This window comes from Rhipicephalus microplus, chromosome 1, assembly GCF_043290135.1.
Source record: "Rhipicephalus microplus isolate Deutch F79 chromosome 1, USDA_Rmic, whole genome shotgun sequence".
NCBI classification, from domain to species: domain Eukaryota; kingdom Metazoa; phylum Arthropoda; class Arachnida; order Ixodida; family Ixodidae; genus Rhipicephalus; species Rhipicephalus microplus.
The window spans coordinates 280270244-280282971 of NC_134700.1; the positions used below are offsets into that span (position 1 = coordinate 280270244).

At 42.4% G+C, this 12728-nt stretch overlaps 1 pseudogene; it reads right to left on the reverse strand.

Annotated features, from left to right (window-relative positions):
- Nucleotides 1–257: 257 nt before the first annotated feature.
- Nucleotides 258–12728, reverse strand: part of LOC142817939 (insulin-like growth factor 1 receptor) — a 33359-nt pseudogene continuing 20888 nt past the window's right edge.

The window sequence follows — 12728 nt, forward strand, 5'->3', positions numbered from 1 at the left end:
CAACACAAACGCACGATGCACTCTGTTGGGCCTTCTTTTTTTTTTTGCCAGTGCAATGGCCCCTGTCGTGTGGTGTGGCTGATGGGAGTGAAGCAGCCCAGCTGGTGCCTGCGAGAAGCTTGCCATCTTGCATGGCGAGCGAACAGGAACATTGGTGATGGCAGAAGGCGAGGAATGGGAGGAACCCCTTCACCCTCTTGACCGCCGTGTCGGTGCGGAAAACCCCTGAGACCTTTGAGCTCTCAGGTGGCCAAGTGCTAGCACGCAGTAGTCCGGCTTCCAAGCTGCGGAAAGCACATGCGTCCATTCACAATGCTCCCGTTGGACAGGTTGCTCACCTTACTCCCCTTGCTCCCATCGGAGGGAGGGAGCTCATCACCTGACCGCTGCTGCTGTTGCTGTTCCTCACGCAGAGGAGAATTATGTCCACAATGCGACGGTACCATGAACACTGACACGGGCGGATCACCAGCAGCCAAGCCCAAGGCTAGATCGGCCGCGTCCATGTCGGGATCATCATCGTCTTCTATCTCGTCAGAGAAACATCGCTGCAGGTGGTCTTCATCCATGTCGTTGAGTGACGACACGTCTGGCATAAAGCCACGAGGCCGCTGCTCCGAAGCGGTGCTCGGAGCGTTGCAGAGCGGAGTCTCTGCTGTCAAGTTCTCCTCCTCTTCTTCCTCGTCGAAGTCGCCAGCTGTGGCACCAGCACCATTCTTGTCTGTAGGCACCGAGGAGCGCCTCTCCTGGTGCTTGAGGTGGCAGGTGTGGTAGAAGGAGACCTCCTTAAAGTGAGGTCCCACGTCATTCAAGAGCATCTCGATGACTTGCGTGAAATTCGGTCTTGATCGTGGGATGCGCTCCCAGCACAGCTTCATGATCTGGTACCTGTGAAATCGCAAGAATAGAACTTTTACAGATTTGGACTTGGTCAAGAAAAACATTAGAGTTTAATTTCTGCCTTCTTTTTTCAGAACATATTAAGAATGTCTCAAGCAATAAAGTATTTCTTGAATGTTTTCTTAATAATTAAATCGTGTCAGACATTTCAATTTGTTTTCACAGTCTTGCCATGATTCAGGTGAGGTTTTACTAAGAAATATCTGTACCTTCAATTCGAAATAGTAAAAAGAATAAGACTATTTCACAAGAGCACCTGACACACTGCAAACCATATTCAGTGTTTCATAACAGAACAACAAAAAATGACACAAGAAAATGAAGGTTGAACAAGATATGACAAATCCTTTCTATGTGATCTCTTTTAATTTGTGTGAGTGAACAAACAACCATTATGACAAAGGAAGCTAAGACTATGAAGGAATCCTACTTACAATTTCTCAGGGCAGTTTTCTGGCTTCTCCATGATACCGCCACTGATGACATACTTTAGGACCTGCTCATTAGACAAACCTTGGTAAGGCTGGGAGGCCAGTGTTGCCATCTCCCACAACACTACTCCATATGACCTGCAAGCAGAGCAAAATTCCAGTGATGTCAAAGATGGTCTTCGAGGGTAAGATATCCGAAGCCTCTCAAGCATGGAATTTTTGCTTTAAAAAAAATTAAAGTATGCGCGTCATTTCCAATGGATTGTATACTTAACAAGATATGTGAACTGCACAAAGGGAAAATGGATACTATAGCTAAAAATAACATTACACAGAAAAAAAAATAAGCGTTCCATAAAAAGTGACACATTCAATATAAGGAGATTAGGCAGAAAGATAAGAAAGCTGAATGGACACATCTGTACCAAAGTGCAGTGTTCCTTTATTAATTAACATGGGTAAATTAATTATGTTAATGAACACCTGGCTAATAAAGGTTCGCCACCACCACTGCACTCCTGGCATTTTGAATGAACAGTATTTAGCTCAAGTGCAGAACCTAAGCTGCGAGTATTAGTAATAGCATATTGTTGCAAATACAGGTGCATAGACATTCTGAATGTAGTGATTATCACTCTTTATTCAAAGGGACACCGAAGTAAAATAATAAATCAGTTTAGATTGATAAAGTATACTCTAATAAGTCTAATTTTGCTGCTTTTACCATCGTAAGTTTGTAAGCAGAGAAGAAAATCAAAGAGAAAATTTTATTTTTAAATTTAACGCCGAAATCTCGGTGCGGGATGTGATGGATTTCAAGTGTTTTTTTTTTTCCTGTGTGCATTTTGGCCCCATTGATTTAACAAGCATTCCTGATGCTTGGTATGTCAAGTCCCTGGCTGCCTCGAAAGTCAACAAAGTTATTTTTCATTGATTAGGAACAACGTAGACCCCAGTAGGCACCGTCAAAATCTATGACATTTGAGCAAATTCGAAGTGAAGTCCCCACCTGAATTTTTCTTTCATGCGTTTTATTATTTTTCTAAATGTCGTCTTGCAACAAATGTGGTACTTTTCATATTGTGAAAGGGTAATTTACAAATGCGAGAAAAATAATTTTTCTCGTTAGTGTCCTTTTTAGGATCTAAACATAAGAACACAAATTAAGCTAATTTAACAAGCTGGACACTGTGAACATCAAAGCACTTATACCAGCCTGGCCTACAATGGTTCATTTTTGTATTTTAATAGGCCCTCCGGGAGTGGATTATGACAGATTGATTGCAAAGTTGTCAAAGTCCTAGAACGTATTTACAAGGCACTTGATATTAGATTCCAAGACGGAAAACGAAGTAATATGTTGTTTTGAGCGAGGTTTAGTAATGAATTGTAATTAGCATGTAATAAAAGATTTATTTATGATAGACTCTGAGCAAACAGAAATCTGTTAAACAGACCTGCTGCTTGACTGGAACATCTGCCTCCAGCACGATTGGTTTCATACTTGAATTGGAACCACCCCTTTTCATATCTCAGTAAATAAAACTATATTGTCATTTTCCTCGTCCCTTCAGGTTCCATTTAACGAGTCTACTGTATTTTCAGTCAATAATGCTTCATTTGTAAATAAAAAAATAAAGCTGTAGTATCAAAATACATATACAATTTGTTTTTGATTATATTAACTTAGACCCAAGAGAAATAATATGTTAGACGTTGGTCTTGTAACGCTGCATGCCAACCAAACCATCGAAAATCATGAGTGCCTTCATCAAAGCCTGTGGCAGCAGCCACGCACAGCACATTGAGGTTAAAGGAGGACACAATGGTTATGAAGGTTCACTTCATCTTGTGCGCAATGCATCTCGCTATGTAATGGCCACTAGTCCCAAGAACTGTCGAAAAACATGTTGCATCCAAACATGTCCGCCTCAAAGGGACGGTAAACAAGCCACTGACCACACATCCGAGTGGCTGGTGAAAATTCCATCCTTGAGCGATTCAGGGGCCATCCAGCGTACGGGGAGCAGGCCCTTGCCCCCTTTTCTGTAGTAGTCTGTTTCGTAAATGTCTCGTGTCATGCCGAAGTCACCAATCTTGACCGTCAGGTCTTCCGCCACCATGCAGTTACGAGCGGCCAGATCCCGGTGCACAAACTTGTTCGCTGTCAGGTACGCCATTCCATCTGCTATCTCGGCTGCCATCTGTAGGATCTGCTTGAGCGTGGGAGGAGCGCCTCGTGGTCGAGTGGCCTCATCGTTAGGCTGGTGTGTGAAACAGAAAAAAAAGCGTGCAAATATGTGATTACGTAATGAAAGAACAATATACAATGCACTACAGTGCAATACAGATTTATTTCCAGAAATACGAGAGCTTGGTGGTGCAGTGAAACCTCAATGATACGAATTCGAAGGGAGTACACAAAATATTCGTATCATCTCAAATTCGTATGAACCAAAAACAAGTTAAAACTGATAATGAAGATTAACAAGAACCTCATTGGCAATTACTTCTTGCTGAAGAAGTCGATAATGTTTCTTTTAACTTTCCTGCCTTCACCGTCTGCTCTATTAGGTGCCACGGTTTCCTCACTCATGCTGCTGGCACGAGGCGTTTACACTTGACACCGAAGGAAGCGAATGTGGCCAAACTCATTGGAAATGCACACACTTCGCCGCGCTTAAGTGGCCTAAGAACAAGCCGCAAAGACGACGCGGAAAAAAATCAATCCTGAAGAATTCACACTGGGGAGTTCAAGCGAAAACGCCAGAGCGACCGGAAAACCAGGTCCACGTCCGTCGAGAACGTTCACATTCGTTCTGCCCTGCGTACATGACACCGCCGCTGCTGACATAGCTGCTTGAGAATTCATTCCATTTTGCCCGTTTCCTCAGCATTAAAGTTCGCACCAAGTTCTAATTATAGGTACGTGCAAAGCAGAGAAAAGAAGCAGTTTGCACCTTTACAAATGTTGCCTTGGAAGATACGCCAGCAGAAACGACACGAGTGGACACAGTGGTGGCGACAGATTCAGCCGGCAGTGTAACGAGACATGTTTGGACGTGCCGATTCCCTGCTGCTTCATTTCTACTTCCAGTGTTCTCAGCGATTGTAATTCAAAGCAGGCTCTTTATTAACGCGTCCTCATCAAGGCCGTGAGCTTTGACGTGCTGCATGAACAGTTTGTGATAGCGCTTGCGCGATTGCCGGCACGTTGAGTTTGCGGCTGGTTGTTTACATCTCGTGGTTTGAGAGCTAGAGCAGCTGGTGTATCTAAAGCCAAAAGCGATCTGCTATAGCGGGAAAATTGGTCTCAAACCCACTTTTCGGCTTCAGCTTCACGGCGTGCCAGCCACTAAAGCGAGAAAAGTTCCGTCTAATTTTGCCGTATTCACTCTCTTTGAGGACGACAGTAAACACGCCTTCCTCCCACGAACAAGCAGCGTTGCGCCGCTTGCGTGCAGCGGTCAATCAAATATTCATATCATCTGTGGTGAGTATAGCACCGAATCATGGCGTACTTTATATAATGTAGTCTATCCAAAACAACCTTAGAATTTGTATCATAGCGAAATTGGCATAAACTGTAATCGTATCATCAAGATTATGCTGTACTATTGGCTAAAAGCTGTTGTAAAAACACCTTGACTGGCTGATTATTTATTACAAGGCACACGATGGTTACATGAAAGATATAGTAACATTGTTAGACACTCAAAATAAAGCAATAATTGACACAAATGCAAAAAACAAAATGAAAATAACATAAAGACCAATAAAAAGCATATTTGATACATAAAAAAGAAATATATGTAGTGAATATGTTTTCTGTCTCTATATGATGTCAGCCTTGTTTAGTACTTTCGTGTAAATATTTCATTTTGAGTGTCTAACAATACGATTCGCATCCTCCTCATCTGTACTTATCTTCAACAAGAGTACATATTCCCCATCTGTACAGTTTATCAGTAACCAGTATATTCTTTGTTCTTACAGCTCGAGCTTGTAGAGGAAAAGTGTAGTTTTTCATGGCACAAGTAAATCTATCTTGTATTGGTTACTTATTGCCTGCAATAAGTAACCAATACCAATGTTAACAACGTTACCAATAAGTAGCCGATACCAATGCAATAAGTAACCAATGTTGCAACCAAATAATAATGCGATTCTAGAGCAAAAAATACTAGACTTCATTGGAAACACTTGAGGCGGTGCTCAGGGCTGCATTCAAGAGTGAGCCAATAACAAAAAAAAAGAAAATCTCACAAAATGAAGCTTAATGGAATAACTCATAGTACAGCAAAACATTTTAATGCTCAAGGCTGGCTCATCCTAAGAGAAGCTTGCAATACATATAGCATATATTTTTGCGAAGCTGAGCGCAGAGCTAAAGCAATGTCAGAAGAGGCTAGAATGAAGAAATAAAGTAAGCCGCTTTTACAATTTTATGGTATCCAAAAAAAAAAGATGGTGTTGATGTAAAATGAATACCAGGCGAGAAAAAAAATTTCGACCTGTTGTAGGTCATTCCATTTTTTGCAAATCTGACAATCCGATGTAGGGGGGTAGACTTAAAATCAAAACCAAATCGTGTACCGCTAGTAACCGCAAAAGAAATGAGAAATCAGGGGCGCTACGTTGCGGTTACAACTTTGCACCTACGTTTCCATGGTTACGGTAAAAGCGTAGCATATTAATTTACCGTATCGCATACATTTTGACATCAATAAAGGTGATGCTGACTCTGAAAGAAGTTGCCCATTGTACTTGGAGCATTAAGGCTTCTACTGTCGCTTCCAGAAGTGTACTGAACAACGCCACAAGGCGATATGATCGCAGCTCACCAAATGGCGGGTATTTATAGTCGACGGAAGAGCCAGGAAACAGCTTCTCTTTGTAATAGCACTTTTTAAGCAGCCACGTTGCAGCGTGTTTCTGTCACTTTCGCTGCTATGTTTTGCTGAATCGTTGCGCCTGTCGGTGCTCTTCAATGGCAGCGTTCGAACGGCCTGCTTGACCACAGCAGCTATGACGGCAGCAGTACCAGTGAGAACGACTCCAGCAACGATGAGTAGTCTTTGTGAATAAATTTTCGTTTTGTGAACTGCGCTAACATTTTTTTCTCCTTTTGGGGGACACCCGATTTTGGGTCTGTCGACCTACATTCGAATCGACTTGCAATCGTGTAAATACGGTATGTGCACTTCTTGTTACGCTAACCTAACATGGAGCCAACCTAACAGCACTTGCGAATGTTGGTCTGAGCAGGTTGCTACGGCTGGTTCGTTTCAAGTCATCAACCGAAGGCACAGACACTACTCACATCATTGTCCGGCCTGTGTGAGCGTAGGTAAGTCTTCAGGTCACCGTTCAGCATGAGTTCCATTAGGACAAACACAAGCTGGTCCTTGGACACCACACCTAGCAGTTTGACGACATGCTGACAACTGAAGGCCCTGCAAATGGGCACAGACAAAAAACTTGTACACATTGACGATACTGCCATATATACAGAGGCGTTTTAAGAAAAAAGCAGTTGAGCAGGCAACTGTTTACCACTATAGGCACTTGATAAAGATGCAGTTCTCATGACTTGAAACAGAACAATATAAGGCTAAGTAATTAGCGTGTTTGCATTTAAACCATCTTCATTTCATCTGGCATCTGCGCAATTTTAACTCAAACACTTACAACAGGTCCAGAGTTACCTTCAGTGGACACATTCTTGACGACATGACGAAGTTATACCAGACAATGGCACTAAATGTTTTGACATCTCATTTCAGTTCGTGACCAGTATACACACCGCATGCACAGTCAGTCAATGTTTCTGATAGAGCTGTGCCAACAGGAAAGCTTTTGGTGCGAAGCCGTGTGCAGAGAACATGCAAGTTACATGCTTTAGCCACTCGATTAGAGCATTGAAAAATCCACACAGTTAGCAGTCATGCGCGCACATGTTGATGTAAAAGCAACAGCGGGTGGCACAAGCACAGTTGTACTTACTTCATGACGGATGCCTCTTGGAGGAATTCTATTCGTTGACGCATTGAGGCACTTTCATTGACCGTCTGAAAATGAGGAAATGGGAGTGCAATGAGCACAAACAAAAGTGCATTTTTACAGGTGCTTACTAGACACTTTCGCTTTTTCAAACAACGGAAAATCTCGTCCAGAGCCGTGGGTCTCGTGATAGACTGCTACAATCTACAACTCGTTACAACAGATCTGTACCTGTGTACAATGGACTTCAGGATAAACTGGACCTATATTGGACCCTGGATTTGACTACCTGTTTTAACAATGAAACAAACATTGCTTTTCACGAACCACGTTACTATGATCACAGTGGACAAAAACAGCGACATGTATTTTCAAACTTGGTGCATACAACATACTATTGTCGTGACAACACGAGCTGACAGCATATTTGACCAAGCTGCCAGCTTCAAGCCTGCCAAGTTTAAATGTGCTACTGTAAACATTGCTGGCCTCTAGCCACAGTAATGTTCCGTGCTACGCCGATGAATTTCCATTCAGGTCATGAAAATTCTCTATTTTGGGGATTTTTCCCTGCAACAATTGACGAAATTCCCAGACTATTTCTCTGCACAACAGTACTAATTTCCGCCTCCATCCACAAACACACATACTGTAATTACACGTGCCTGACATACTGACGACTTTTAAAATCACGAGTTCATGACTAGTCCCTCCTTTGCCGCATAACGAAAGCATGACTTTATTATAAATTTATATACTGTTAATACACTGCTCATTGTGGGCTTCAAGTCTAAGAGCAATATTGTAAATATCAAAAACAAGTCTCAAGGGCTATGCTTGCGTGGTGCATGCACCAGAGCCGATTACTGCAGATGAAACTGCACATTGACCGCTAATTATGGGTCGTTATATGAGAATTTAAACACTCTTAAAATTTCCTGCAATATCACAAAAATTCCCTTTATCCCTTTGGCTCAAAATGACAGGAGCAAATTGCCCAAAAAAGGGCTAATTTCCTGCACAAAACGTCACTGTCTAGCCAAGTCAGTCTCAGTTGACATTATGAATCTTGTGGCATGTTGGCAGTATTAGCTGACGTGCTTTCATGATAGCCAGCTGGAGCCAATTCTTGAGCAGATCCCTCGCAAAGATACTTTCACTTTTGTGAGACTCCCTGAATAAAACGCCAGACATGTCAATAGACCACAGAAGTCTCACACTGTGCCAACTATGCCCATACAATGAACCAGACATGTTATCACTTGTAATATAATATGATGTGGAATGCCTGAACACAAGCCACAAACCGGTGGTTGTGTTCTTTCCCTTTCTTAATCCTTCTGCCACCTTGCAGGTTACCGCAGAACTCATTTTCAGTACCCTTTGATTCTACATTTGCATATTGAAAGTGGTGTCTCAAGAAGATTTAAATGCAACAGTATTTCAGCAATTAGCGACTTCAAATAAAGTAGATTCATTATTTTCAGATAACAGCAATAATTGTCCGGATTTTACATTTCAAAGCTACGATGATTATGGGGGATGATGCAAAGGAGGGCTCCGGAAATTTTCACCATACGGTGTTTTTTAATGTGCCCCAAAATATAAAAAAACGAGCCACTAGCATTCTGCTTTTATCAAAATGTTGCCACCATAACCCTGATTCGAACCTGTGTCTTTCGGATAAGTCTTCAAGTGACATGACCACTAAACCACTGTGGTAGGTGTCAGTTGGAATATCTCGGTCCGTTGTTACGAGAGCAGATTGTATCAGGTAACACATTCTTGATAGATCTCTCTTGGGAGAAGCTGATTGGCTAAATCAAAGCTCAGAATGTTCTGGTTATGCCAATCAGCATCCCCCAAAAGTGTAGGTGTCATGAAAACTGATCAATTAAAACACGACCCCAGGATATAAACACACCATCATCTGGTAACATGCAACTAAGTACTTATTTTGACACAATGACAACACATCTCAAGGGCTTTTCAAATTTCTTTGAAAGACCCCAGACGGCATTCACACAGTGTTGCAAAAACCTTGTTTTAAAGCCTGAGAATTTCTGCGTATGGAGTTACAAAGAATTCTGAACTTATATGAATGGTTATAAACAGATGTTACAAAGAAGTTGTAAAAAAATGCCTATTACATTCCTTTCAGCAGGCAGTAAACATTTACCTCATTGATTCTTGAAGTCACTTTCACACTGCCCCCCAGTTTTATAGCTGAACTTGGACACGATGCTGTAAACTTGTAGAACAGTACATTCATTCATTCATCATTACTTAGAAAGCTTTCAGGAAACATCGTGTGAATATAATTGACGAATTTTGAAACACAGCAATGATGCACCTAAATTTACATGATGTTAATTTAGCAAATAATTGGAAACAAAAAGTGCTCACAATATATGAAGCATGACTGGAATACTAACAAGTGAAATAAATACCTACTGTGCAACGAAAATTTTACAGTTAGACCTGCATTTCAACTTATATCATCGATATTACATTGCAGTAGAAGCGAAGTTTTGTTGCAGTGAAATCACAGCATTATACTGAGGTTAAAGAATATACTGAGGTGTTCATAAACATGAAGTTATAAAGAGCTAAAAACTTCGTTATCTAACTGTTTCTAAAAAAAGGTAATAAAAGACAAGGAGATGTAAAAACCAAAACAATGCAAACATTCCAACATTAAAAAAGAAAATATACTTTTTAGATTACATATTGCTGAACCCTGCTACAACGAAACTGATGGGGCACGGAAAAAATTTCGCTGAAGAGAAAATTTTGTTGTAGCAAAATCGAACAAATATAGCTGATCTAAACTAGCAAAACAAAGGAACATTATTCCCAAAATTAAAAAAATGTTTGCTGCTTCCTGTTCTTTCCCAGCAGCATCACAACGTCATTCTCACCCATGCATAGTGAGGCCATGGTGAAAAGCACACTGAAACAACCCCTAAAACCGCCTTCATTAACGAACCAAAGTTGCATTAACACATTAAAATCAGCACCTGTCCGCCGTCAAAAGTATCCGACAACGCCGAGATGGAGGCAGGGTATCGTGCAGCGGCGACTTTCGCATTATTCTATGCCATTCTTATCATCCATCACTCGCGGCTAGCTGATTTTGTTGGTAATGCAGACGAACAACCACTCTGATTAATTACCACACTGGCCAAGCGCGAACATAATGATAAGCATCGGAATCGGAAAAAGCATCATTCAGCAGTTGCACCCAGCAGCTGCGTGAAAGAAACCATTAACCGAGTGACTGAGCTTCAGCTGCAGATCGTCTGCGGCTCAAAAGCAAGCCAGTGGCAAAAGCAGGGCCAGCGCAGTCTCATTGCCATCCCTATCGAGCAATGGCAGTGCCCACGCTTGCTGAACAGCGGCGGTTTTTTGTGGTGCCAACGTGTGTTTTAGACTTCGTTGACGCATTTTCAGGCTCTGAAAATGCGTCAGGCTGTTGTCGTGCCCAAGATGGTCGGCTCCATCGTCGGCGTCTCGAACGGCAAGGCTTTCAACCAGGTCGAAATCAAGCCTGAAATTATTGGCCACTACCTCGGAGAGTTCAGCATCATCTACAAGCCTGTGAAGCATGGTAGGGCCAGTATTGGTGCTACACATTCTTCTCGCTTCATCCCTCTGAAGTAGACTAATAAACTTGAAGTAGACTAAAATGCATCGAAATGTTAAATATTGAGTTTACTGCATAGCAATAAGTATCTGAGCCTAGAATTGCATCGTAAAGTTTTGTTAAAGCGGGACTCAAAAAAAAAAGTGTTCGCTGTGGTGAAAATATTTATGCATTGACTCCTATGGACTGCTGATGGGGAATCGTAAATTTTTCATTGTAGCGGAAATTTCGTTGAAACGGCGTTCGTTGTAGCGGAGTTTGACTGTGTTGCGCCTATAACCAGCAGTGTGGTTAGCAAGTACTACTTAAAAAGAGGCCATGGCGCTGTCGCCAACCAAATTGGGGTTTTCAGCGAAACACAGAAGTACAGTCGCCGACCGTTTATTTGAACGCCGAAAATTAGGGCATGCCCGTTTATTCGGACATCTTCATGGCACCCCCACTCTCCCCATTGATCCTAATGTAAACTCACGACCAAAAATTTGGACGCCCCATTGTGCGCCATTCGACTATTCGGACTGTGTTTGACTGACCGGATGTGTCTCCGTACGCCATTAAACACTGACAGCGACGTTAACAATACGTTTTCCAGGTTGCCAGCACTGATATGCTGCACTAGCTATGGATGGATGTCGGGCCAGTGTCAAAATGCACACAAATCGCCAGTTCCGATCTCGAAGGCTATGTGTGGCGACGCTTTTTATTTTTTAGCCAGTCGAGCGGCCAAGCGAAGCCACCTACAGAGTCAGTTCGCTGTGGCGTTTGGCGTGTGTCAGCAGTGCCAGCTGCTTCTGTGGCTAGGCCTGGTTCGTCTTGTTCTCTTTGTTCTCGCTCTCTTGCGTGTTCCGTGGCGTGCTGAAATGGCTCCGACGCCACCCGTTGCCCCGCCCTCGGGAGTGAATAAGCGCGGCCAACGTAGGAGCTACAAAGACGCTCACGATGACGAAGAAAGCGGAGATAGTTCGCCAGGTAGAAGGCGGCCGACCTCAGTCTGAAGTTGCTTGAGAATTTTCTAATTTCCAAGCAAACCGTCTTGAAAGCGTGCGTGTGTGCAGACATGACAGTTTTTTCGAACGATAGGGCCTATAAAAGTGCTTTTTTTAGTGAATCTGTTTTTTCGGACTCCCGATTATTCGGATTTTTTGGCGGTTCCCGTTGAGTCCGAATAAACCGTCGACGACTGTAATTGTTCTGTTATGCACACGCATCTACAAAAATTGACAGATCTGTGACAGGGTTGTACGCTGTGAGCACACACTACTAAAATTGTTAAATTATTCAAATGCCAAGATAGCAAAAAATCGTAAAAAAAAATTGGCTTTGACCTCATGTACTCGAACAGCAAGACACGTGGAGGCACTCAAGTAAGATGGGACGCTCACCTTTATTGCACACCTCGTTTCAGGTTTTTCCGGCTTCAAATTGTAGATGAGCCCCTCGTAGACCATGCCAAAAGAGCCCTGGCCCAATGCCTTCACCACTTGAATGGACTTGCGGGGCACTTCCCATTCATCGGGTTCATACACTGCAATAAAGAAGATTGGTCTAAGGCTCGACAGTGACTGTGTCAACAGACACAATCTGGTCATACTTTTATGCACCATTTCATAAAGCATCTTTAGTTCTTTAACAGCAGAAAAAATACTAATGAGCATGTTTGTAATGCAGTTGTCTTGATTCCAAGTGATACTGCTTGTTTGTACACGTTGTGTATTGAATGAATTTTGTATTTTCAAGTTTTGCATTTT